The sequence below is a fragment of the Canis lupus genome, chromosome 14, assembly GCF_011100685.1.
Source record: "Canis lupus familiaris isolate Mischka breed German Shepherd chromosome 14, alternate assembly UU_Cfam_GSD_1.0, whole genome shotgun sequence".
NCBI lineage: Eukaryota > Metazoa > Chordata > Mammalia > Carnivora > Canidae > Canis > Canis lupus.
In genome coordinates this window covers 37,368,134-37,394,663 of record NC_049235.1, presented here as the reverse complement: position 1 = coordinate 37,394,663, position 26,530 = coordinate 37,368,134, and the positions used below count along the sequence as shown (strand labels likewise).

At 39.4% G+C, this 26,530-nt stretch overlaps 1 pseudogene; it reads right to left on the bottom strand.

Moving 5' to 3' along the window:
• Positions 1 to 751: 751 nt before the first annotated feature.
• LOC100682545 lies at positions 752 to 14,082 on the bottom strand (annotated as a pseudogene).
• Between the last annotated feature and the right edge of the window lie 12,448 nt (positions 14,083 to 26,530).

Genomic DNA, 26,530 nt, shown 5'->3' with positions numbered 1-26,530 from the left:
CATTAAGTGTCCAACTATTAATCTCAGCTCAGGTTTTCATATTAAGGTTGTAAGTTCAAGCCCCATGTTGGGATCCACACTGGATGTAGAGTCTACTTTAAAAAAAAAGAAGAAGAAGAACTCCAGGGTGCCTATAACTTCACCTTCATTCTGGAAGGAGGCAATTGGAAAACAGCCTCCTGACAAGCCCCCATCAATATGAACATATTGGAATATTATTTGGGTGTAGAGTACCTTCACTTTCAGCATTTTATGGCCTGCATTTTGGAAGACTTCATACTGACATGGTTATTTGGTACCTGAACAGTACACTTTTTTCATCCTGACATATCATGAGTCTCTGATGGCCTATAGCAGCATCACTTCCAAACCAAACGTGAGAAACATGTCTCTCAGAGGTCCAAGTTCCTGAGTCTCTTCTACTTAGCTGAAGGTTCTAAGTTCTATAGTAAAGCCTTCCCTCTCTCTAGTCCATATGGGACATTGATCATATCCTATAATTCCTTGACTATTACAAAGTCTTTCCAAGTTAGGGAAAGCCTAGTCACATTCCAACCAGAGGAAGTAGTAAAATAGGGAGGAATGCCTCAAACAGGTCACCGAGGATGTCTTAACAAAAAGATCCTGGTTTGGGGCACCTGGGTGGCTCAGTTGGTAGAGCATGTGACTCTTGATCTCCAGGTTGTGAGTTCAAACCCCACGTGGGTATAGAGATTACTTTTAAAAAAATCAAAAAGATCCCACTTAACATCTAGCACTTCTGGGATTCCTTCCAAGTTCTATTTCCATTCCACTCTGAACCCACTAGCTGCATCTCGCTGGGCGGACTGAAACACAGCAGTAAGACAATGATTCTGGGAGAAGAAATCCAATGCTTCACTGGCCTTTACCAGTGCTGAGGATAAATACTTTATGCCAGTCCCCACTAAACAACTTTCTGATTCAAAATTTAGCTTCTCGGGGATCCCTGGGTAGCTCAGCAGTTTAGCACCTGCCTTCAGCCCAGGGCGTGATCCTGGAGTCCGGGGATCAAGTCCTGTATCGGGCTCCCTGCATGGGGCCTGCTTCTCCCTCTGCCCATGTCTCTGCCTCTGTGTGTGTGTGTCTTTCATAAATAAATAAAATCTTTAAAAAAAATTTAGCTTCTCAAGTATCTTAACACTGAAAAGGTAGAAGCTAGGAAACTCAAGCATCATTAGATAGGAACAAAGTTTATTCTAAAGGAACAAACTAGGGGCTCCTGGGTGGCTCAGGTGGTTAAGTATCTGCCTTTGGCTCTGGTCATGATTCCAGGATCCTGGGATCAAGCCCCGCATCAGCTCCCTGCTCAGAGGGGAGTCTGCTTCTCCCTCTCCTTCTGCCCATCCACCCCCCACCTTCTTCATGCTTGCTCTGTCACTTTCTCAAATAAATAAATAAAATCTTTTAAAAAAAAATAAAGGAACAAACCAGCATTTCTGTTTAAATACCTGTCTCAAGTAATACTAGTATAATACTTACGTAGAGCTTTCTATGTGCCGGGCACTGTTCTCAGACCTTTATATGTATTAACTCCTTTTATCCTTATGACAATCCTATGATGAAGTAGGTTTTATTGTTGTTGTTTTCATTTTCTGCATGAAGATACCAAGGCACTAAAATGTTAGATAACTAGGGTACCTGGGTGGCTCAGTGGTTGAGCATCTGCCTTTGGCTGGGGTCGTGATCCTGGGGTCCTGAGATGAGTCCCACACTGGAGAGCCTGCTTCTCCCTCTGGCTGTATCTCTGCCTCTCTCCGTGTGTCTCCCATGAATAAATAAATAAAATCCTTTTTATTTTTATTTATTTTTTTAAATGTTCCTTCTTCTTTTTTAAAGATTTTACTTATTTATTACACTCAACCACTGAGCCACTGAGCGTCCCAATAAAATCCTTTTTAAAAAAATAAAAATAAAATATTAGATAATTTATCCGAGGTCACATCTGATGATAAGAAGTGGCAGAACTGAGATTTCAGCCCGGGCAGTCTGGCACAGAGTTTCTTCTCTTAATCACTCTGCTATTCAGAGTGGACTCTGCCCCGAGAGACCTGCAAAGGTAAAGCCCAAGCCTAGGACGTGGAGTTCTCACCAATATGCTAATCCTAGCAAACCAGACCAACACTCCCAGACCTTCATCCGACTCAGATGATCCCTCATTGTCCAAGCCAGATCTTTGTTTAAGGAAATACCAAATGTGTGGTATGTGATGAATAAATCAAAGGCTTATTAGAAAAGTTTTCACTAATGCTCCAATCATTTCAGATTTCAGTGTCTTTCAATACACTAAATATTTTGCACTCTTCACCATGCATGCTCCTCCTTGCCTTTCCGATTTAGAACAAGCATCCTGTTCTCTGGAAGGCCTTCCTCATTGCCACCACCACCCCACCCCGCCCCAGGCAATCCTTCTGTACTGCCTACAGCAGCAGCCAGCACTTCATATTATATCCATTCTTGTTATCTCTCTAGCTCTTTGAAAGCAGAACTCTTTGGAAAGCCTCCGTTTCCCAATTTGTATATTGAGAGTAATAAAATTAACCACCACCCTCTCCATGAGAATTAACTAAAATACTCTCTGTAAAGCACTTACTTGACTTTCAGTTTTCAGTGAAGGATAGCCATGATGAAAATATAGTTTTGTAACCTTGGGGAGTTGGTGCAGTGTTGACACACAATATACATTTAGTAGAAGTTTGTTAAACAAGGATAAAATAATGTTCCAAAAAATCACTAAGGGTATACTTTTAAAGACTTAGTGAAAGGTCTTTCAACAGAGTGCTAGTCCTGATATGCCAGTTTTGCCTATGAAATTTTCATTTTCCAAATAGTCATATACCTTGTTGGTATCATTTCAGTTTTTCAGTTATAGTTAAAGGGATGCTGTGAACAGGACTATATGAAATTAAAATAGAGAAGCAAATATATTCAGATAAGGAAAAAATCTCCTTGCTTTTAAATTTTTTCATTACTACACTTAGTCATCTTACATTTTAAGATAAAGACAATAGGCTAAAAATAGTCCTTCTGCATTTTTCCTTTTTTGGTTCCTTTCCCTGCTTTGTAATTTTAGCTTGAAATAAAGAACAATGACTGTGGTCAAGTTATTTTATAAACAGATCAAGTTTTGTTATAATTACTAGCACCACAAAATTTCTGTGTACCCCCAAAAATGTTTAAGCTCCTTGGCATGACCTAGTTTACTGGATTACCATTTATACAGTAAAAATTCCAGACTAATAAGAGAATTTGGAAAATTCCTTTGAGAAATGGGATATCTTTTGGGTAAAATGGAAAATTCTTTTGAGAAATGGGATATCTTTTGGATAAAAACCATTTCCAACACTTTGGTAAGTTTTGATCTGTATTTTATTTACTTTATTGAATTCATCATAAGTATTTTTTAAATTTCTGTTACTAATTACACAAATATAGAGAAATTGATTAGTATTAGCTCTGAGAACAAACTGGCGATTGACAGAGGGGAGAGGGTTGGGGATGGGCAAAATAGGTAAAGGGGATTAAGAGGTACAAACTTCCAGTTATAAAATAAATAAATCAGGGGACCTGAGCGGCTCAGTTAGTTAAGCATCCAACTGGATCTCGGCTCAGGTCACGATCTCAAGGTTGTGAGATTGAGTCCCGAGTGGAGCTTCATGCAGGACATGGAGCTTGCTTAAAATTCTTTCTCTCCCCTTCCCTTTGCCCCTCAACCCCTCTCTTAAAAAAAAAAAATTAAAATTAAAAAATAAGATAAAGAGTCATGGGGATGAAAAATATATCAATAACGTTACAATAATGTTGCATGGTGATGGATAGTAAGTACACTTAGAGTGGTAAGCATTTAATAATGTGTAAAATTATCCAATCACTATGTTGTACACCTAAAACTAATATAATATTTTATGTCCAAATTAAAACTAATAACCAAATTGAAACTAATATATTTTATGTCCAAATTAAAAAAAAACTAATTAGTATAAGGTTATTTATTTTACCTTAATTCTTTTGAAAGGAACAGCCATCTTATATTATTTTATAAAGTATCTGTTTTCTTATGCAGGTAATTTCTTGTAGCTATAATTAAAGTTTATTTTACTCTAATAATTTTTACTCTTCATACATTTAGGAAACCTGAACCTTATTTTTGCAGAATTACAGAAATCAGTATAAAACTTGACATGATTATTTGCACAATCTATAGACATTCCTTCTGGAAAATGCTACCAAATATCAATGCTGTATAAGCATTATTCTGGATTCTCAGGATATAGGAACACAAATGAACAAAACTCAAAAAGTATGTAATGATAAGTATTGCAAAGAAAAAAGAAGGAAGATTAAGAGGAATAGAAAGAAGGGGATAAGGTTTTATATAGATCAAATAAGTATTGCTGAAAACTTAGGTGACTTGAGCAGAATCCTGAAAAAAAAACAAGAGAGTGTGCCACACAGACACTGAGAAAGAGCACTCCAGGCAGCCAGATTAGCAAGTGCAAAGGTCCTGAGGCAGAAGTGTATTTTGCTTGTTCTTAGCAAAGAGACCAATATGGGTGGAGTCATGCAAGCAAGGGAAAGGGAAAAAAGCAGAGATGAGATCAAAGAGAAAATAGGACCCAGATCATAAGAGACCTTTTTATGGATCCAATGGAAAGATGACATGAGCCACAAATGTAATTTTAAATTTTCTACTAGCCATATTTTAAAGATTTATTTATTTATTAATTTTTGCGAGAAAGAGAGAGAAAGAAAGCAAGCACAAGCAGGGGGAGGGACAAAGGGAGAGGGTGAAGCAGGCTCCCGGCTCAGCAGGGAGCCTGATACAAGACTCAATCCCAGGACCCTGGGTCATTACCTGAGCTGAAGGCAGACGCTTAACCAACTGAACTAGCCAGGTGCCCCTCTAGTAGCCATATTTTAAAAAGTAAAAAGAAACAAGTAAAATTAATTCTAATAATATATTTTATTTAACTCAATATATCCAAAATATTATCATCTCAACCTGTAATTAATATAGGAAAATACTCATGAGTTATTTTCCTTTTTTTTTTTTTTTTGTGCTAAGTCTTTAAAATTCAGTGTGTATTTTATACTCACAGGACAACCAAATTCAGACTAGTACATTTCAAGTGCTCAATAGTCACACATGGCTAATGGCTACCATATGTTATTTATCAAATATATACAGAAATAAAGAGAAGAGTATAATTTAATGTCATTATCACCCACTTTTAATAAATAGCAATAAATGACCAGCCCTTTTGCACCTATTTCCATCCATTTTCCTTAAACCCAGATATTCGGGGGGGGGGGGGGGGAGCAGTACTAAATTACTTTATTTGAAGGAATGGTACAAATGAAACAAGTTAAAAAGATGTTTTGGTACCCAAGTCCAGATTATTTTTGAAGGAATATATTGGAGAGTTTTGAACACAGGAATGACTTTTAACAGCTCGCTGTGACTGCCAAGTTGAGAATAGTTCGTGAAGGAGAAGCATGGGTGGAAACAGGAAGACCTGTTATGAAAGTTTTATAATAATCCTGGTGAATTTATAGCACCTTAGTTGGGGGCGGTGGTGGCAGTGGAGATGGTGAGGAATGGAGAATTGATTGGATCCTTAATATATTCCAAGGATAGAAGCTGACAGGATATACTGATGGAACAGTTATGGAATATAAGAGAGAAGAGTCAGGATGACTTCTAGGTATTTGGGCTGAGCGACACGATACTGAAATATGTCATTTACTGAAATACAGGAGGCTGCCAAGAGGAACAGTTGGATGGAAATCAAGAGTTCATTTTTGGACATGTGATATTTAAACTACCTATTAGATACCCAAGTACAGATAGTAGATGAAAACTTGGATATCTAAATCTGCATTTCAGGGAAGAATTCCAGGCAGGAGATATAAATTTGAGAGTGGTAAGAAAACAAATGGGGTTAAAACCATGAAACAGGGATGCCTGGATGGATCTCGTGATTAAGCGTCTCCCTTTGGCTCAGGGCGTAATCCTGGAGTTGAATCCCACATCAGGATCCCTGTTTGGGGCCTGCTTCTTCTTCTACCTATGTCTCTGCCTCTCTCTCTCTCTCTGTCTCTCATGAATAAATATTTTTTTAATTTCTTAAAAAAAAGACAAAACAAAACCATGAGACAAGATGTGTTCACTAGGAAGTGAACTTAAGTAGAGAGTAGTACACTCCAAAGTTTACAGCAGGAGGGGAGGAGGAACCAGGAAAGGAAACTGAATAGAAGCCCCAGCGAGGCCAAATAAATAAATAAATAAATAAATAAAATTTAAAAACCCAAGAAAAAGTATTGTCCTAAAAGAAGTATTTCTTTTTTGTTTTTAAAGATTTTATTTATTTATTCATGAAAGACACAGAGACAGAGACACAGGCAGAGGGAGAAGCAGGCTCCACGCAGAGAGCCTGATGTGGGACTCAATCCTGGGACTCCAGGATCATGCCCTAGGCAGAAGGCAGATGCTCAACTGCTGAGCCACCCAGGCTTCCCCCAAAAGAAGTATTTCAAGAAGGAGGTAGGAAGCAAAAACACAAAACTAAATATAAAAAGAAAATAAAACCCAATACCTAGAATTTGAAAACAAACTGAAGCAAATGAACCTACTGGTGTATCAGTTTGGTGACAATGGAGAAAAAGAATTATTCCAACTGAACTTTGAACAAAATATTTTGACTTAACAGTTCTGAATGGGATATATTCTTAGGGCAAATGAATTAAAAAGGCAACTAATCTTAAGTTATCTAGTGTCATTTAGTAGTTTTATTGTTAATAGCAACAATTATATTATTATTTGGAAACCAATATATCCATATTTTAATATACTACTACTGAGAAACTTATGTTAAAGCTGTTAGGGACCTAATGTTCAGCATAAAGTGTCAATTTAGAAAAAGGAAAAAAGCCTTGTGAGGGGTCTGGATGGCTCAGTCAGTTGAGAGCCCAGCTCCTGATTTTGGCTCAGTTTATGATCTCGGGGACCTGGGATCGAGCCCAGAGTAGGGTTCCATGTTCAGTGGAGGGTCTGCTTAAGATTATTTCTCTCTCACTCATTGTGCCCCTCCTCGTTGCATGCTCTCTCTCTTTCTCTGTCTCTCAAATAAATAAATAAATAAATAAATAAATAAATAAATCTTAAAACAAAAACAAAAGCAGGACGCCTGGGTGGCTCAGTCAATTAAGCGTCCAGCTCTTGGTTTTGGCTGAGGTCATGATCTCCTGCTTGTGGAATTGAGCCCCACATTGGGCTCTGTGCTCAGTGTGGAGTCTGCTTCAGATTCTCTCTCCGTCTTCCTTCCATTCATACTCTCTCTCAAATGAGTAAATAAAATCTTAAAAAAAACTTGTAATTTTAAATTACAGTTATAAACATCAGTATAGGGACGTCTGGGTGGCTCAGCGGTTGGGCATCTGCCTTGGGCCGTGCTTTTGGAGTCCCAGGATCGAGTCCCACATCGGGCTCCCTGCATGGAGCCTGCTTCTCCCTCTGTCTCTGTCTCTCTGTGTGTCTCTCATGAACAAATAAATAAAATCTTTAAAAAATCAGTATAAACTTGTACTTTAAAATTTTTTATACTTATTTTCTAGGTCCTTCCACTGAAAAGGCCAAGAAGTAACAATAATTCAGTAGAAACAAGAATCCCATTTTGTGGTCTCAAAACACCATTTCACACTAAAAGGACTCGGGATTTTCCAGACAAACAGTCAATTCCAAGAAATATACCAGCTGAGCTTGGGATATCGTATTGTGCCAGAAAACAAAGAAGCTATCAAAAGCTAATATTGTCATATCAAACAAACACAGAAGCCTCAAAAGTTTCCCACTTGTACCCAAAATAGAATAATTTGAATGTCAACAACTGCAACTGAGAAAAACACATTGAATGTGTAAATCCGTGAATTCAGAGTGCTATTCAAAAAGGAAAAAAAAAAGGAAAAAGAGAGAGAAAGACTCTATGGACATCACGGAGGTTGCTAGGTAACTAACACATTACTGTAAAATTGGATAATTAAAAGGAAATAATTAAAGACCTGTCCTGCCTTCCTGGTATGAACAGTATTTTAGGATAACCAAATAATCCTCATGGATGTAAGGAAGTTCTTCTATACGCAAGAATTCTAGCTAATAAATGAAGGAATGATTGGATTGAAAAATCACCATCTTGCAACCCATAATTATTTTTTAAGTGAATCAGAGTGTTCATCAATGGATACCAAAATCATTAAGTGAAAGATTGCTGGAAAACTTTACAGTGAAGGAATCAGACTGTCACTACATAAACAACTGAAGCACTAGTTAAAGTGAAGCCATCTGTGCCATGGAGCCAGGGTAGTTGGAGACAACAATATGAAGAAAACTCAGTCTCACTGAATTTTAATCTGTGGGAGCAGGGGGACCGAGAACACTTAGACTCGGACCTGGAGGCTTTGTCTCATCCAACTTTTATTAAGAGAGCTAGCAGATTAGCTATGGGAATGATTAACTTTGGGGAGTACCTAGGTGGCTCAGTGGTTGAGCTTCTGTCTTTGGGATCACATCCCACATCAGGCTCCCTGCAGGGGCCTGCTTCTTCCTCTGCCTATGTCTCTGCCTCTCTCTGTGTGTCTCTCATGAATAAATAAATAAAATCTTAAAAAAAAAAAAAAAAAGAGTCCGTGCGCTCACTCAAGACCACAGACTCAGGACCTCACCTATCCCCAATGTGCTGAGGACTATGAGATTCGGTTCTCAAATAAGCTCTGCAGCTGGTTACCCACACATCTGACCCTATGTGGTTCTTGAGATGATGAAATAATATGAAGCCTATAACATTACCTGTAGTATATTCTAATCAAGAATCTAAAATAGAATTTAATCAAGTCTTTAGATCTAACTTCTAACTGCAGGTAATTCAGGGGGTGGGAAAGCAAATAAAGCAACATAAAGATGCAACTGAACATTGTACAGGACTACAGACCCAGTTTTTTCAAGAAGTAAATCACATGTGATGAGATGAATACTGGGTGTTACACTATCTGTTGGCAAATTGAATTTAAATAAAATATATTACAAAAAAAAAAAAAAAAGGAAGTAAATCAAATGAGGGAGGAGGAAATGGACCACTTCTGCAAATGAAACTGTAAGAACTAAATGTGGACCTTGTTTGGATCCTGGCTGGAAAAAATAATAATTATAAAAGGACATTTTTGAGGGGATCCCTGGGTGGTTCAGCAGTTTAGCGCCTGCCTTTGGCCCAGGGCGTGATCCTGGAGACCTGGGATCAAGTCCCATGTCGGGCTCCCTGCATGGAGCCTGCTTCTCCCTCTGCCTGTGTCTCTGCCTCTCTCTCTCTCTGTATCTCTCATGAATAAATAAATAAATTTAAAAAGAAAGACATTTTTGAGATGATAGGGAAATTTGAATGGTTTGTTCTATAACCTAAGAGATTTTTATTTCACTTTGATAAATATAAAAATTACTTTGTGGTAATAGAAGAATTTTTTTTTTTTTTTTTTTTTTTTTTTTTTTTTGTCTTTTAAGGCATAATGAAGTAGTCGGGATAAAATACCATGCCTTTTAAAATCTGCTTTTAAATACTCCAGCCAATAAATAAATAAATAAAATAGAAACCGCTCCAGTTTATCAAGATGCTGCCTTACACCAGCAAAGAGCCACTTGTTCCTCAGGAGCCACAGGAGCACACTGTTCTTGCTTCAGACACTCAGATGCACGTCACGACTCAAGGGTTGTTAAGTGGAGGCATGGAGGTCAGAACTGCATCAGGCAAAAGCAGCAACCTCATGTTTAAGAGCCAATTCCAGCTTTGTGGTACCTGCCACCAGTTTCATGGCCCTGGTTTGGGCACCAAATCTGATACAGGACACAGATAAACCAACATTAATGGTAAGGCAGATAATTTTGTAGAACATTTCGGTTTCCAAGAAGATTTGTCCATCAGGGCTGGACAAACTGGACCATAAGCAGACACATCACCAGCTGTGTTTCTGTGACTGGTCAAGCAGTCAAGGAGCCACTACCATAGAATCATTCATTTTGGCTGCTCTCTCCAACAAATGGGAGTGTAAGTACAACCTATCACCAGATAGTCTTCATGAGCGCAGAGACGTGACAATAAGCAACAGGCTGTTTAAACAGATAACTCACCATAGGTGACTGGAGCATGTGTGCCATTATCCTTAAGATATTCTCCTATAGGGACACGGGGGTGGCTCAGTGGTTGAGCGTCTGCCTTTGGCTCCGGGCACGATCCCGGGGGTCCTAGGATCGAGTCCCACATCGGGCTCCCACAGGGAGCCTGCTTCTCCCTCTGCCTGTGCCTCTGCATTTCTCTGCATCTCTCATGAATAAATAAACAAATATTTTAAAAATATTCTCCTATAGAAGAGCCAGAATAAAGATTCAGGTACCGATGTGGGGCAGCATCAGTAGCAGTAGTTGAAACCACGATGGGGCACTTCGTGGCATTTGCATCTGTAAGTCTCTTCACAGCTGGCCAACAGTGGATCTCTTTTGACCAACAGCAATGTAGATATAATATAGCTTCTTCCTTTCATCAGATCCATCACTGAAACATATCTGGTTAATGATTATGTCAATCACTGATGTTTTACCAGTCCGCTAGCCACCAATAACTAGCTCATGTTGACCAGGACCAATTGGCACCAAGCTATCCACAGCCTTAATGCCAGTCTCCATTGGTTCCTGCACAGAGATTGGGAGAGTGATCCTAAGCACTTTCAGGCCAACTTGCCTATGATCCTTGGAATCACCAATGGCACCTACTACACGACCTAAGAGCTTCTTGCCAACTAAAACATCCATAATGGCTCCCGTCCTCTTCACAGTGTCTCCTTCCTTAGTATTCATTTCCAAATGCAACACCACCAACATATCTGCTTCCAAGTTCAGACACATACACTTCAAGCTTGGAAGAAAAACCTACCATTTCTTCTGCTTGAGCATTCCTCAGCCCAGATATTCGAACAATACCATCACCAAAACTTAAGACACAACCAGTGTCTTCAAGGTCAGCAGAGGTATTAGCTCCAAGAATACATTCTTCAGAAACAGAGGACACCCCAGCAGTCCCAGTCTTCTGAGGACAAATGTTAGAGGCATGAAAGTTCCCAGCAACAATTAAGGATGATTTCAAAGCATTTTTGGAGACCAGCCCAGCCTTCTGCTAGAGGATGAAAGCCACAATGTACAGCCACATGCGCAGACAACATCTTTTTTTCTTAAAGTTTATTTACATTTTTTTAGTGAGGCTCAAACTCACAACCCCAAGATCAAGAGTCACATGCTCTTCTGACTGAGCCAGCCAGCCACCCCTAGACAGCATCTTTACAGAGCTCTTTAGAGCTCTCCTTACATGGTTCCTCTCTAGTTGCAGCCTCTGAACTGACCCCCAAGCAAATATAAACCCAAAGAAATTACACTAGTATTCCAGGATAGTATATTAGTATTATGAGATAATTACATTGATATCAGACAAAACACACTTTAAAAAAAAAAGATTTTATTTATTTATTCATGAGAGACACAGAGAGACAGAGGCAGAGACATAGGCAGAAGAAGCAGGCTCCCTGTGGAGATACTGATGTGGGACTCTGGGATCACACCCTGAGCCGAAGGCAGACACTCAACCATTGAGCCATCCAGGTGTTCCCAAAACAAACTTTTAAGAAAAAAATTTTTTTTAAATTATTTATTCATGAGAGACACAGAGAGAGAGAGAGAGGCAGAGACACAGGCAGAGGGAGAAGCAGGCTCCACACAGGGAGCCCAACGTGGGGCTTGATCCAGGGACTCCAGGATCATGCCCTGAGCCGAAGGCAGGCAGGCACTCAACCGCTGAGCCACCCAGATGTCCCAGAAAAAATTCCTATTATGGATAAGGAAAGTCACAACATAAGAATATAAATAATAATTCATAAGAAAGATAAAAATTTTATATAGTTTTTTAAAGATTTATTTATTTGAGAGAGAGAGGGTGCATGTGCACATGTGTGAGTAGGGGAAGGGGCAGAGGGAGAGAATCTACAAGCAGACTCCCCACCAAGCACAGAGCCCAGTGCAGGGCTTGATCTCGTGGCTCATGAGACCATGACCTGAGCCAAAATCAAGAGTTGGATGCTCAACTAACTGAGCCACCCAGGTGCCCCTACAATTTTTTATTTTTTAACTATTTATTATGAAATTTTCAAGCATATACAAAGGTAGGAAAAAAATCATAAAATGAACACCTATAAATCCACTACTTAGATTCAAACATTGTTAACATTTACATTTTGTCATATTAGCTTTATCTATCTATCCATATTTTTTATTATTATGGTTGAGCTGTTTCAAAGTAAATGTCACACCATGACATTTCATGCCAAAATACTTTACACATCTAAAAAAAAAGACATTCTCCTATCTAGATACAATGGCATTACCACAACATAAAAAAAAAAAACTAATTTCATCTCATACCCATTCTATATTTAAATTTATCCATGTCTTCAAAATGTTACATATAGCTTATTTTTTCATAGCAGGAATCAATCAAGAATCATCTATTGTGGGGCACCTGGGTGGCTCAGTGGGTTAAGTGTCTGCCTTCAGCTCAGGTGGTGATCTCAAGGTCCTGGGATCAGTCCCGCCTCTGGCTCCCTGCTAAGTAGGGAGTCCACTTCTGTCTCTGCTTCTCTCTGTTCCCCCTAGCTTGCTCATGCTCACTCTCTCTCTTAAATAAATAAATAAAGTGTTTTTTAAAAGTAAAAAAACAAAAACAAAAAAACAATCAGGACGCCTGGGTGGCTCAGCGGTTTAGCACTGCCTTCAGCCCAGGGCGTGATCCTGGAGTCCCGGGATCGAGTCCCACGTCGGGCTCCCTGCGTGGAGCCTGCTTCTCCCTCTGCCTGTGTCTCTGCCTCTCTCTCTCTCTCTCTCTCTGTGTCTCTCATGAATAAATAAATGAAAATCTTTAAAATAAAATAAAAGTTTAAAAATCATGTATCATATTTGTTACATCTTTCTTTTATTATTTTTTAAAGATTGTATTTATTTATGATAGAGAGAGAGAGAGAGAGAGAGGCAGAGACACGCAGAGGGAGAAGCAGGCTCCATGCAGGGAGCCCGACGTGGGACTCGATCCCGAGACTCCTGGATCACGCCCTGGGCTGAAGGCAGTGCTAAACCGCTGAGCCACTCAGGGATCCCCTCTTATTTGCTTTTAATCTGTACCTATTACTTCTCCATTTTTAAAGATTTTATTTATTTATTCATGACAGACACAGAGAGAGAGAGGCAGAGACACAGGCAGAGGGAGAAGCAGGCTCCATACAGGGAGCCCGACATGGGACTCGATTCTGCGACCCCAGGATCATGCCCTGGGCGGAAGGCAGTGCTAAACCACTGGGCCATCAGGGTTGCCCAACTTCTCCATTTTTAAGAAATCCTATTTCTAAGAATTTACCCCAAAGATAACACCAGAAAAATTTCTTTAATGTATTTTTTTATTGAGGTATTATTTTTTTTTCATGATAAAAACTTTCATTTTATTTTATTTTTTATTTATTTATTTTTTATTGGAGTTCAATTTGCCAACATATAGCATAACACCCAGTGCTCATCCCATCAAGTGCCCCCCTCAGTGCCCGTCACCCAGTCACCCCCAGCCCCACCCACCTCCCTTTCTACCACCCCCAGTTCGTTTCCCAAAGTTAGGGTCCCTCATGTTCTATCTCCCTCTCTGATATTTCCCACTCATTTTCTCTATTGAGGTATAATTGACATACATTATACTAGTTTCAGGTATACAACATAATGATTCCATATTTGTATATTGTGAAATGATCACAATAAGTCTAGTTAACATTCATCATCATTCATAGTTACAAAATTTTTTTCTTGTGATATGACTTACTCTTAGCAACTTTCATATATGCAATATAGTATTATTAACTATAGTTGCCATGCTGTAAATTACATTGCCATGACTTATTTATCCTATTACTAGAAATTTGTACCTTTTGATTCCCTTTATCCATTTTGCTCACCCCCTAAACTCTGCCACTGGCAACCACTAATCTGTTCTCTATGAGCTTGATTTTGTGGGTTTTTTCTTTGTTTGTTTTGCTTTTTAAATCATAGATGTAAATGAGATCATAACCAAAACACAAATTTTAAAAATACATATATACTAAGTTATTCCCTTCAGAACTGTTACAACAGAAAGACTGGAAACAAACCAAACATCCATTTATAGGGGACTAATTGCATGAACAGCCATATTATGAAGTCCTATGTAGAAGTAAAAAAGAAAAAAAGGAAAATCTCTCAAATACTGCTATGAAATCATCTCCAGAATATATTGTTAAATGCACAAATCATGTCACAAACAATGTGTATAGAATCTTTCTTACCTTTTAACTAAGAAATATAGAACAAAGCATAAAAAAGAGCAAAGCAAAAACTCATAAAAATAAAAGACAACATCATTACAAATCATACTATAGATATTAAAAACAATAAGAAGATATTAACAATCATATGACAATAAACTTGAAAATTTAAATGAATGAGAAAAATTTAGGGAAAGATCAATTTATTAAAACTAACACAAAAATAAAATCTAAATAGGGGCCTGGCTGCCTCAGTTGGTAGAGCATGTGGGTTGTAAGTTCGAACCCCACACTGAGCATCGAGATAACTCAAAAATAAAATCTTATGAAAATAAATAAAATCTAAATAGCTCTATACCTATTAAAGAAAATGAACCCATATTTAAAGACCTTCCCCAAAAGAAATCTCAAGGCCACATCCTTCACTAGCAATTTCTTCTAAATCAACAAAGAAATAACATCCCTCTTACACACTCTTAAAGAGAATAATTCTCAACTTGTTTTATGACACCAGAATAAACTCAGTATCAAAACTATAAGGAAAATAACAGATCTATATCTTTCTCATAAATCTATTGTTTTAAAAATCCCTAAAACTGGGTCACCTGTGTGGCTCAGTCAGTCAAACGTCTGCTTTCAGTTCAGGTCATGATCTCAGGGTCCTGGGACTGAACCCCACATTGAGCTCCCCACTCAGAGGGAAGCCTGCTTCTCCTTCTGTTGCTCCCTTTGCTTGTGCTCACTCTCTCAAATAAATAAAATCTTTAAAAAAATGTTTAATTATACTACATGCTGTCGAATCGAACTTCAATAAAATATACATATATAATAAAAATTAAAAAATAAAAAGTAAAAAAATATTTTTAATTTAAAAAATCCCTAAAACAGAATAGTAGCATATTGAATACAATAACACATACAAAGAGTAATACATTACAACTTTGAAAGCAAACGTAGGTAATATTTGAAAATTAGTCAGTGGAATTCACCACATTGACAGAATAAAAGAAAACCATACAAACTGACAGGAATATGAAGTAGAAATTAAAAACCAATTCTAACCAAGTACCTGAGAATTGTATAATAAACCTATAATACAAGAAAAAAAATATGCAATTATCCCCAGGAGAATAGCTAGCAACTTGGTTTAGAATATTGCCAAGGAACAACTCTCTCCTCTGGGCTAGGCTTTACTTTCTGTATAAGTAGCAATGAAACAACTTTTGGGACATCAGAACAGCTACTAGTCAAGGGTCATTCCATGGGTCCCTTTATTCTCTGTCTCAAAGGCAATGCTTTTTCATCCCTCTGTTGGTGGAATATCCTTTTTTCCAGTGTACGTATGAGCAGTTCAGGACTCTCACATTATTTTACAAGTTTGCTCACCATCTACAGCTACGTTCTCATAGGAGCACAATGGGATGAACGTTTCAAAGGAATGAGGTACTATGACCCTTCTATTAGCTATTACCTACCCTGAGCACGAGGGAATGTGCACACATGCAATCAAAACTCTATCACCAGTGAGAATGTAAAATAGCACAACCACTTTAGAAAAAAATAGTATATCTTAATACACTTACCATATGACTCAGTAATTGCACTCCTAGGTATTTATCCAAAAGAAATGAAAACTTATGTTCACAAAAATACTTCTATTAAGAATGTTCCCCCCATAATGTTCATAGTAGCTTTATTTATAATAGCTAGAGACAGCCCAGATGTTCACAAAAGGGGAAAGAATATACACACTGTGTTACATTCATACAATGAAATACTACTCTACAATAAACAAATTACTGACACATGCAGCAGCATAAAGTGAAAATCAAAAGCATGATGATGAGCAAAAGCAGCCAGATTCAAGAGTACATACTATATGAAATTCTCAAACAGGTGAAATTAATCTGTGGTAGAAAAAATTTGCCTTGGGGGTGGCACAATGGGGGAAGATTTGACAAGGAAAGGTACTGAGGGGCCTTTGGTGTGAGGGTAATGCTCTATATAATAGGAGTTAGGGGGGTGCCTAGGTGGCTCAGTTGTTAAGCATCTGCCTTTGGCTCAGGGTCTTGGGATCAAGCCCTGCTTTGGGTTCTCTGCTTAGTGCAGGGTCTGCTTCTCCCTCTCCCTCTGTGATCTCCCTCAAATATATAAATAAATAAAATCTTAAAAAAAAAAGAAAAAAAACAAGAGTTTGAGGCAGGTTAATGCATTTGTTGAAACTCTTAACATTTGTGCATTTTATTGTATATAAATTTTACACCCAATGAAAAACCTTTAAATATTGAACCTAATGATTGATATACATGCTCAAGTACCTCTGGTGAAGTGTGCTGATAATTACAATTTGTTTCAAAAAGCAGAAACAAATAACATGGATTCATAGATAAATGTGGTAAAGTATAACACAAAATGGTACAATCTAGATGCTGGACATATTATTTCAACCTTGCTGCAGTTTTGAAATGTTCATAATAAAATGTTAAAAACAAATTTAAAACTCTGTTGCCTTTTTTGAAGCAGGTTCAGTGAAGAAGCTTTCTTCAAGTACATATATTAAGGAGCAAGCAAGAATATTTTGAAGAAAGAAAAGGACTTGTCACAGGGAATGGAAAAACATACATTTTCATTCCTTTTAAGAAAAATGTATAATTAGTCTTCAGGATAGGGCAGGGAGGTCCTATATGGCTTTTCCAGTATAGATTTTTATTTTTCTCCTTGCTGCTAGCGGTAAACTAGAATTCTATACAAATTATTTTTCTTATATCAAGCAAAATGAGAACGGCACCATTTCAATTATAATCTGTATAATTATACTATATTGGTGGCTTTAAAAAAACTTTTAAACCTCAACCTACCTAAGAAATACATTTTACATCTTGACTCAGGAAACACACAGAGAGATCTGAGTCAAAAATTTCAAGGGACACTTAGCCTCATTACTTATGATGGAATCTGATATTTCAATTTTGTTCCAAGACTTCAAAATGTTGGTCACAACCCACTAAATTGATATATCTTCCTAATGAATCATAACTTGTCATTTGAAACATTGTACTACATAGTCCTTAAGGTTTTTTTAAGAAAATAAATCCTGGATATACACTGCATTATGATTAAGAATTGTAGATATAGGGATCCCTGGGTGGCGCAGCGGTTCGGTGCCTGCCTTTGGCCCAGGGCGCAATCCTGGAGACCCGGGATCGAATCCCACGTCGGGCTCCCAGTGTATGGAGCCTGCTTCTCCCTCTGTCTATGTCTCTGCCTCTCTCTCTCTGTGTGTGTGACTATCATAAATAAATTTAAAAAATTAAAAAAAAAAGAATTGTAGATATACAAAATATCTTTTTATTGCTTTCTATGTGCTGGTCCACAGACTCTTTTCTCGTGTTAAATTAACAAATTTTGAACACCTACAAGGCCTCATGCTAGGAACTCGAAATGAACAATCTGATTATTCTTTTATATATTTTCTTCTTAAGAACTCACAGGGTTTTAGGCACACTCTGTTTATTGTACCAAACCCCATGAGGTCACATAGGATGGCATCAGCTTTGGATCTGGATGCACTGAGTCAGAAATTACATATTTGCCAAAAGTCTAGCAATGGAAGCTAAGAATCAAATTTTCTCAACTTCAACTTTAAAAATCTCAAGTATTTTAAAACAATCAACTTCAAAATAATATTTATTTTCTATATTAAACTACATAATGACTATTTTTTTTTAAACAGAAATAACTAGGATAGGGGATCCTTGGGTGGCTCAGCGGTTAAGCTCCTGCCTTTGGCCCAGGGCATGATCCTGGAGGCGCAGGATCGAGTCCCACATCGGGCTCCCTGCATGGAGCCTGCTTCTCCCTCTGCCTGTGTCTCTGCCTCTCTCTCTCTCTCGCTCTCTCTCTCTCTCGCTCTCTCTCTCTCTGTATCGCTCATGAATAAATAAAATCTTTAAAAAAAATAACTAGGATAAAAGGTTCAATAACATCCTACTTAAAATATATCCACCTAACACAGTGTATATTCACTATTCACTATAAGCCAGGTACCGTCTACTCCAGGCTTTCGGACTGAAGCTCCCAGTATGGATTTGAAGAAAACAGTAAGAGGGGATGTTTCCCCCCTTTTCAAACTTACAAAGATGAAAATTTTATCATTCTAGAAACAGAGGGCAGAGCAGCCACCCGTGCAGGTGCTGGGGACCTGCCAGACTCTGAATATACAGAAAAGGCTCTTGCATTCGCAGAGGAGGTGAGGAGAGGCTTCTGTGGAGGTGTTGGTTCAGCTGAGACTCGAAGAATGAGAAGCCGCCTCTGGTCAAGGAGCAGAGAGAAGAGCATTCCAGAGGCAAGAGCGTCAATGGCTGACTGCTGAAACAGAGACCACAGGTGATAGGAGATCCCAGAGAAGAGGGACCGATCCTTTGAGGCTGGGAACCAGAAACTTGGAATCCTAAGCAGGTAAAACTAGAGAGTACATCAGAGAGAAGGACTGGGCATTCCAGGTGACAGGAGAGCGAGTTCACGGCCCACGGAGTCAGAGGATGAAATCTCTCCAACAAAGGAGAGTAAAGCCATACAGTTTTTATAAAGCAAAGATGAGTGGGGGAAAGAAGCTCTCGGGGGTAAGAGGGGGCCCAACAGGGTGCTTGGGACACTGAGGGCTTTTGAGGTAAGTCTTTTATTGAAGGCCAAGCAGGGAACTTAAATCTTTCCAATTTCTCTACTGGTGGCACCGTTGATTAAGGATGAGCGATGTCATCTTTAATGGCTTATTTCTTTTCAGGGTCTGGTTATTCTCTGTTGGACACAAGAGACTGTCATAAATAAGACTCCCTCCTCAGACACCTGGGGCGGGGTGGTCTGGAGTGTTCCCTTATCTCTGGTTTCTTTCCACTTCCGTCTGCATTTTGGGGATTTCTGTGACACCCCCCCACACACACACACACATACCCCTAGCTCTCCCTATCTAGCCCTGCCTGTCCCTTTACTGTTGGCAAGGAAATGGAAAGGTCTGGACTATATGATGTAAGAGAGGGCAGGCAAGCCCGACAGACAGGAAACAATAGGACTGCTTCATGGTCCTGACCAGTTCTGGGCTGGCCTTCCTCTGTTTGGAATTCCCGCATTACATTCTGAGATGGCGAAAGGGCTCCTTGTGCCTACCTTTGGAACACGCTTCCCATGTGGCCGGCACTCAGGCCTCATCACAAGGAAGAAATCCTGGTTATTTCAATTTTGCAGAAGCAAAGGAAAATACTTTCCATCTGGCCTGAGTTGTGAAGAAACCGATTCTCCCCACTTTGGCACCAGTGTATGTGAGGCATAGACTCCCCAAAGAAGACAGAGGGGAAGGAAGGTATAGCTTAAATCTTCCTGAGTGTAAAAGAAGGATCCAAGGCTGTCATTTCCCTGCTGAAGTTAACTGAGTCCGGGCAGCCCGGGTGGCTCAGCGGTTTAGCGCCGGCTTCAGCCCAGGGCGCGATCCTGGAGTCCCAGGATCAAGTCCCACATCGGGGCTCCCTGCATGGAGCCTGCTTCTCCCTCTGCCTGTGCCTCTGCCCCTCTCTGTGTCTCTCATGAATAAATAAAAATCTTTTAAAAAAATAAATAAAGTTAACTGAGTCCTAACCAACAAGAACAATTGCCTCCTTTTATAGTTGTGGCCTTGGCCTCCTTGTTAGCCTCAGGACTTTACCACCCTAGAAACACGGGCAGAGCAACTGCTTCGGTGGTCTCTCAGCTCGAGCTGAGGCTCTGTGTCAGAAGTCACTTGTTCCAATCAGACAAACAGCTACCTTCTGCTGTTCGCCATGGTTATTTAGTACCATATTAAAACCCAATATTGTTTTTAATACATATTTAGGAAAGAAGATAAAAAGAATTAAGTCATGCAGAGGAGACAGAAAGATTGTATCTTAAAATTCTTAAGTCATACCACTTTCCCTGGCAGACTTTACTTCCGAGTGCCACTTAGTTATTTTCCAAAGCAGAAAATGACAACACCCTGTCTGAGGAGAAAAAGAGAACTACATTCATATATCAACCCCCTCCACCCGCCCAATTTCTACCTGCCTTCCTCCTACAAGCGACTCTTTTGCCTGGAAGCTAAGGAGGAAGGGTATTTGTAGCTAAACAGCTAGCAGTAAGCAGGTTAGCAATAAGCAGTCTGTACATTCTTTACATTTTTAAATACATCAGGTTCAGGGGAAGACCAAACAGCTGCCCTTTTATTATATGGAGCCAACAATAATGGAGAAGCCTAAAAACAAGGAGGACTTCCATGTCACTTTTTACCTCACTTTATAGAAAGATCAATTCCAGTCTGATGACCTCTGTGTGGACCATGTGCAGCGGGCAGAAGTAATCCCAGAGAAAGAAAAGACATAGATCCAGACCTCCCACAATTTAAATGCTCTCAAATCTTGGGGCACCTGGCTGGTGCAATAGATTGAACATCCGACTCTTGGTTTCAGCTCAGATCACGACCTCAAGGTCTTGAGATCTGGTCCATGCTTAGCATAGTTTGCTTGAGATTCTCTTTCTCTCCTCTACTCAAAAAAAATATTTTAAAATAAAATGCTCTCAAATCAACAGGCAAGCTTTGGAGAAATGGCTAGAAGTTTTTAAGGCTCTGTTAGTATTTTAGAAATATGTGAAACTCTTAAATCAGACACTACTGAGGGCAGCCCGAGTGGCTCAGCGGTTTAGCGCCGCCTTCGGCCAGGGCGTGATCCTGGAGACCCGGGATGGAGTCCTACGTCGGGCTCCCTGCATGGAGCCTGCTTCTCCCTCTGCCTGTGTCTCCACCTCTCTCTCTGTCTCTCATGAATAAATAAATAAAATCTTTTTAAAAAATCATACACTCTCGAGTCATTACTGAGACAATCTCAGGCTTCTTCAAGAGTCATCAAGTGGTCCATCTATAAAACCTAAGGAGATTACAAGGAGGAAAACAGACCAAGGGAGTGTTGAATCCCACTCTGTCTAGCCTCTAGGAAGTAGAAAATGATAGAAATATTTTGGACCCAGAAAAATCCCTAACCTGAGCCTTGCAAATAAAATCTTAGTACTAGAGTTCACGGTGACAGAAAACTGCTATAGGTGCATTAATAGTGCCCTGAATCCCATGGTGGGCACAAAAAAAAAATGGCCTGGGGATAGTCTGAGAAGATTCTGTTCACCCTGGAAGAATCTGCACTAAGCCAATCCCTCTCTTCCCTTTATTCCAAGATTAGATGTAAGACACACTCTCAAAAACACTAGAGCCTGGTGCTCCCAACCAATTCCCCAGGAATGGGTTCACCTCCTATGATTCCCAAACCCTGGGCATACTGGGCATCAGGATCCTGAGTGGTGGGTTACCATCAATGCCTGGGTGTCAAATGTATATCGTGTGATGCCCTGCAGACTCCTCGCTGCTGACACAGGCCTTTAAGAGCAAAGCAAGGAGCGAAAAGAAGCAGATCTCTCTTTTGAATCAAAGGAAAGGAATTCCTATGTCATAGGATCAAGATGGAGTGTACTTAAGCCAAGATTAGAAGAATACAGAGTAAGACATGGTGACCAAGACCACAAACTCTGGAGACAGACCCTTTTGGGTTTAAATCTGTGTACGGTCTGTAAGATCTATACCCATATCGTTTCTCAGCACCATAGTCTTTTTATCTAGAAAACAGGGGTGATAGAACCTCACAAAATTGTTAGATTAAACATGATACTTACTTTACATGCAGAGCACAGTACAGGGCACAGTCCTTGGTAGATGCTCAATAATCATTATGACCATAATGATCCCACTGAATGAGGGGCATTATTAAAAACAAACCCTCCAAATTCTTCCTGCTGTAAAGCTTTCCTCCCAGAGCACATTCCAGTTTTGAATCATTTTAATATAGGAGGTATAGAGCTTCCAACCAAGAGGCAGGCAAGTGACCCTTACCTGGCAGGGGTCCCCTTTCTGTGCCCTCCTGCTTCAGTCATCCACTCAAGGCTTTTGGACTGAAACTCCCAATTCAGATTCAAAGAAAAGAGTAAAAGGGATTTTTTATCTCTTTTTTCAAACTCATGAAGATGAAAGACAAACAAGCAAACCAAAAAAAAAACCCCATTTATCTCAAAACTGAACATAACATTATGCGTAAATTTCCAAACACCAGTAGCTCAAAATGTTTTGTTCCTAAGCCTTGGTACCATTTCTACCACAGTACCCTCCCACCTAAAAAGACCCCTCAAAACCATAGTTTATTTCTTTGCCTGAAAATTGGTTAATAGTAAAGGAAAGGGGGAAGGTAGGTGGATGAGTTAAGCAGCTGAGAAAGTTAAATGAAAAATGATTTATTCAAATGATGCTGCTAATCAACAATTAGAAACAATGTGAAGTTATACTTGACCTAAGGACTCAGAGAAGGTCCTAAAGTCATTCTGGAAATATGTTTGAAAGATATGGACACTGGTAAAACCTAAAAAAAAATTTTTTTTTAAAGATCTTTATAGCCTAACTTCCTTAAGTACAGACTAAAATTACTGATTCATGTTAAGCCAAAAAGGTGCAAAAGGACTATCTTGATCTGATTAAGCACAGGTCAGACCCCGAACCAATCGTCTCCCAGATCTCCAACCCAATTATGAATTAGTCACTTCATATTTTATTCCTAGTCTTTTCCCTACTCTGCAAAACACTCCTAACCTGCTGTTTATAAAACAAGGTCTGAGGATGATCAGCCATTTTGGATTTTCTGTCCTTGTAATTTTATACAAATGGAGATATTTTATCTCCTTATTTTATCTCCCCCAAATGGCTATTAATCACACTTCGTAGTATCACCCACTACCACCTAAAGTAATGACAGCATGGAATAATGAAAAGAGAATAACCTTTAGCCTTTTCCCATACCTACGTCTAAATCCTTTGTCTGCAACCAAAATGTCTAGTAATTGAGTGAAAGATAAATCAGCTGTGATATAGCCACACAACAGAATAGCCATAAAAGTTATATACTTACTGACTTGAAAAGAAGTTCATACATTATACAAAAAGAATGTATGGTATAATTTTTTAAAAATATAAATACAGGTATAGATGCACAAAGCCAAAGTGTAGGATGGCTTAGTAACTACTTTTAACAAATATTTATCAGGCACCTGTTATGTGCCAGACACAGTTGCATATGCCCAGATTATGTATCAGTGAACAAAATGAAGTCCCTGTCCTCATGGAGCCTAGATTCTCAGAAGCATCAGAAAAAACCCAATACATTAATACACAATTTAATGTTAAGTATATCATCACTATGAAGAAAAGTAAAAAGGGTAAGGAGTGCTAGAGGCATGCTAATTTAGGTAGGTGGTCAGAGACAACTTCCCTTAAAAAGTAACGTTTGAGGGCAGCCGGGGTGGCTCAGCGGTTTAGCGCCACCCTCAGCCCAGGGCGTGATCCTGGAGACCTGAGATCGAGTTCTGCGTCAGGCTCCCTGCATGGAGCCTGCCTCTCCCTCTGCCTGTGTCTCTGCCACTCTCTCATTCTGTCTCTCAAATAATTTTTTAAAAAATTAAATTAATTTTTAAAAAGTAACATTTGAGCCAACATCTGAATTTGTGGGGTAGGGTGTGACTATATCTGGGAATTCAAGTTACAAATAGAGGAATACCAAGTTTCAAGTTGCTGAGGCAAAAGCATGCTTGGAATGTCCCAGGAAGAGAAAGTCAATATAGCTGAAGAGGAATTAAAGAGGAAGGCAGAGATGAAGTTAGGAGGCAGGCAGGAGCAAATTAGGGCTTTTCAGGCCACAGTAAGAATGCTGGATTTATTTTAAGTAGAAACGATAAGACAATAGAGAATGTGGGCAGGAGAGATGAGATTCTCATTTATATACTAAAATGTCAACAACAGTTATCTGTAGGTAGAAAAATTTCAGATTTTGGTTTTCTGTATTTTTTCTCATTTTCATATTCATTTCTCTTTTCTCTAGCTCTTTAGCTCTCTCAAAAGATGAACTCTACCATTTCCCCAATCAAAAGTTAAGAATCATTCAGGGCTTTCAATGATTTAAAACACTGTTTCAATTAACTCGCTCATTTATTCATTCATTCATTCAAGTCTCTTTCATTACATCATGTCCCTTTGCAAGTAAACACTTCTCTTAAAAAATAAAACAATAGGGGATCCCTGGGTGGCGCAGTGGTTTGGCGCCTGCCTTTGGCCCAGGGCGCGATCCTGGAGACCCGGGATCGAATCCCACGTCGGGCTCCCGGTGCATGGAGCCTGCTTCTCCCTCTGTCTGTGTCTCTGCCTCTCTCTCTCTCTCTCTCTCTGTGACTATCATGAATAAATAAATAAAATCTTTAAAAATAAAACAATATAACTAGATTAATAGCTATTCAGCTGAAAGTGTTTGGTTAAAAATAGAACACTATTTGCAATTAAATCAAAAGTACATGTCAGAGGTTCCCATGTAGGCTATTAACACTTTAGCCTTCCTTTTTTTTTTTTTTTAAAGATTTTATTTATTAAAAAAAAAATTTTATTTATTTATCCATGAGAGACAGAGAGAGAGGGGCAGAGACACAGGCAGAGGGAGAAGCAGGCTCCCCGCAGGGAGCCTGACATGAGACTCCATCCTGGGACTCCAGGATCATGACCTGAGCCAAAGGCAGATGCTCAACCACTGAGCCACCCAGGGATCCCAACACTTCAGGTTTCTGAGACAGAATAAAATGAGATGGGGCAGATTCTATAAATTCAAAATAAGGAAGAACGTGATGTCACTAAAAAGGCAGACCTGAGGTGCTTTGTGGCACAGTCCACTGAGTGTCCAACTCTTGGTTTCAGCTCAGGTCATGATCTCAGGGTCATGAGATTGATACCCACATTGGGCTCCTGCTCAAGGTGGAGCCTGCTTAGGATGCTCTCTGTCAGTCCCTCCCCCCTACACACACACACACACACACACACACACACACACACGTGCATGCGTGCTCTTTCTCTCTCTCTCTCAATTAAATAAATAGGGAACCTGGGTGGCTCAGTCAGTTGTGTCTGCCTTTGGCTCAGATCATGATCCCGGGGACCTGGGGTGGAACCCCACATCAGGATCTCTGCTCAGTGAGGATTCTGCTTCTCCTTCTCCTTCTGCAGCTGCCCTGCCTGAGCTTACTCGCTCTCTCACATACATAAAATCTTTAAAAAAAAAAAAAAAAGCAGACCTGAGCCTCTATAGCCTACTAACTCCTGAGTCAAGGTCCTAAGTATTTCTTAAAGACAAATGAAACCCAAGTTATCATAAACTATGTGAAATAACATTTACTTTTTTTTTTTCCTTAACGATATTCTGAAATAACCCAAAGGAACCCTGAAATAAATTTGAGTTTTTTGTATGTTTAGTGATGCCCTGTGCTAATGTTCTAATTAACTTAAAATATAAATAGTATGCTATGACTTTGAAAAACTCAAAAGTAGGGGCAGCTGGGTGACTCAACTAATTAAATGTCTGACTCCTGTCCTGAGATCAAGCCCCATGTCAGCCTCCCCGCTCAGTCGGAGTCTGCTTGAGGGTCTTCACTCTCACTCTCCCTCTGCCCCTCCCCCCAAGTAAATAAATTAATCTTTAGAAAAAAACCCCACAAACAATGGAAAATTGCTTTACTCATGACAGGAGAGTCTGAGTTCAGGGATTGATGGGACCAAGTCTGGTGCTTATGATCAGAGGTGGTTCCTAGGTTTGTACCCTCAAGTTGAAGTTTACTGTTGAGTTTTTACTTTTTAAGGATTTATTTATTTAATTTAGAGAGAAAGAGAGCATGAGTGGGAGGGGCAGAGGGAGAAGGGGAGAATCTCAAGCAGACTCCACAGTGAGTGCAGAGTTGGATGCAGGGCCCAATCTCATGATCTCAACCAGGAGATCATGACCCAAGCCAAAACCAAGAGCTGGCCACCTAAGTGACTGAGCCACCCAGGCACCCCTTCATTGTTTTCTTTTGAAAAAGGTATCTGCAGTTGATAGAACAAAACCCAAAGTTATCTAAGATTCATTTCAATCATTTACCACTTATTAAATGTACAACCACCATGAAAAAAAAAAAAACTTGTTACACTTTG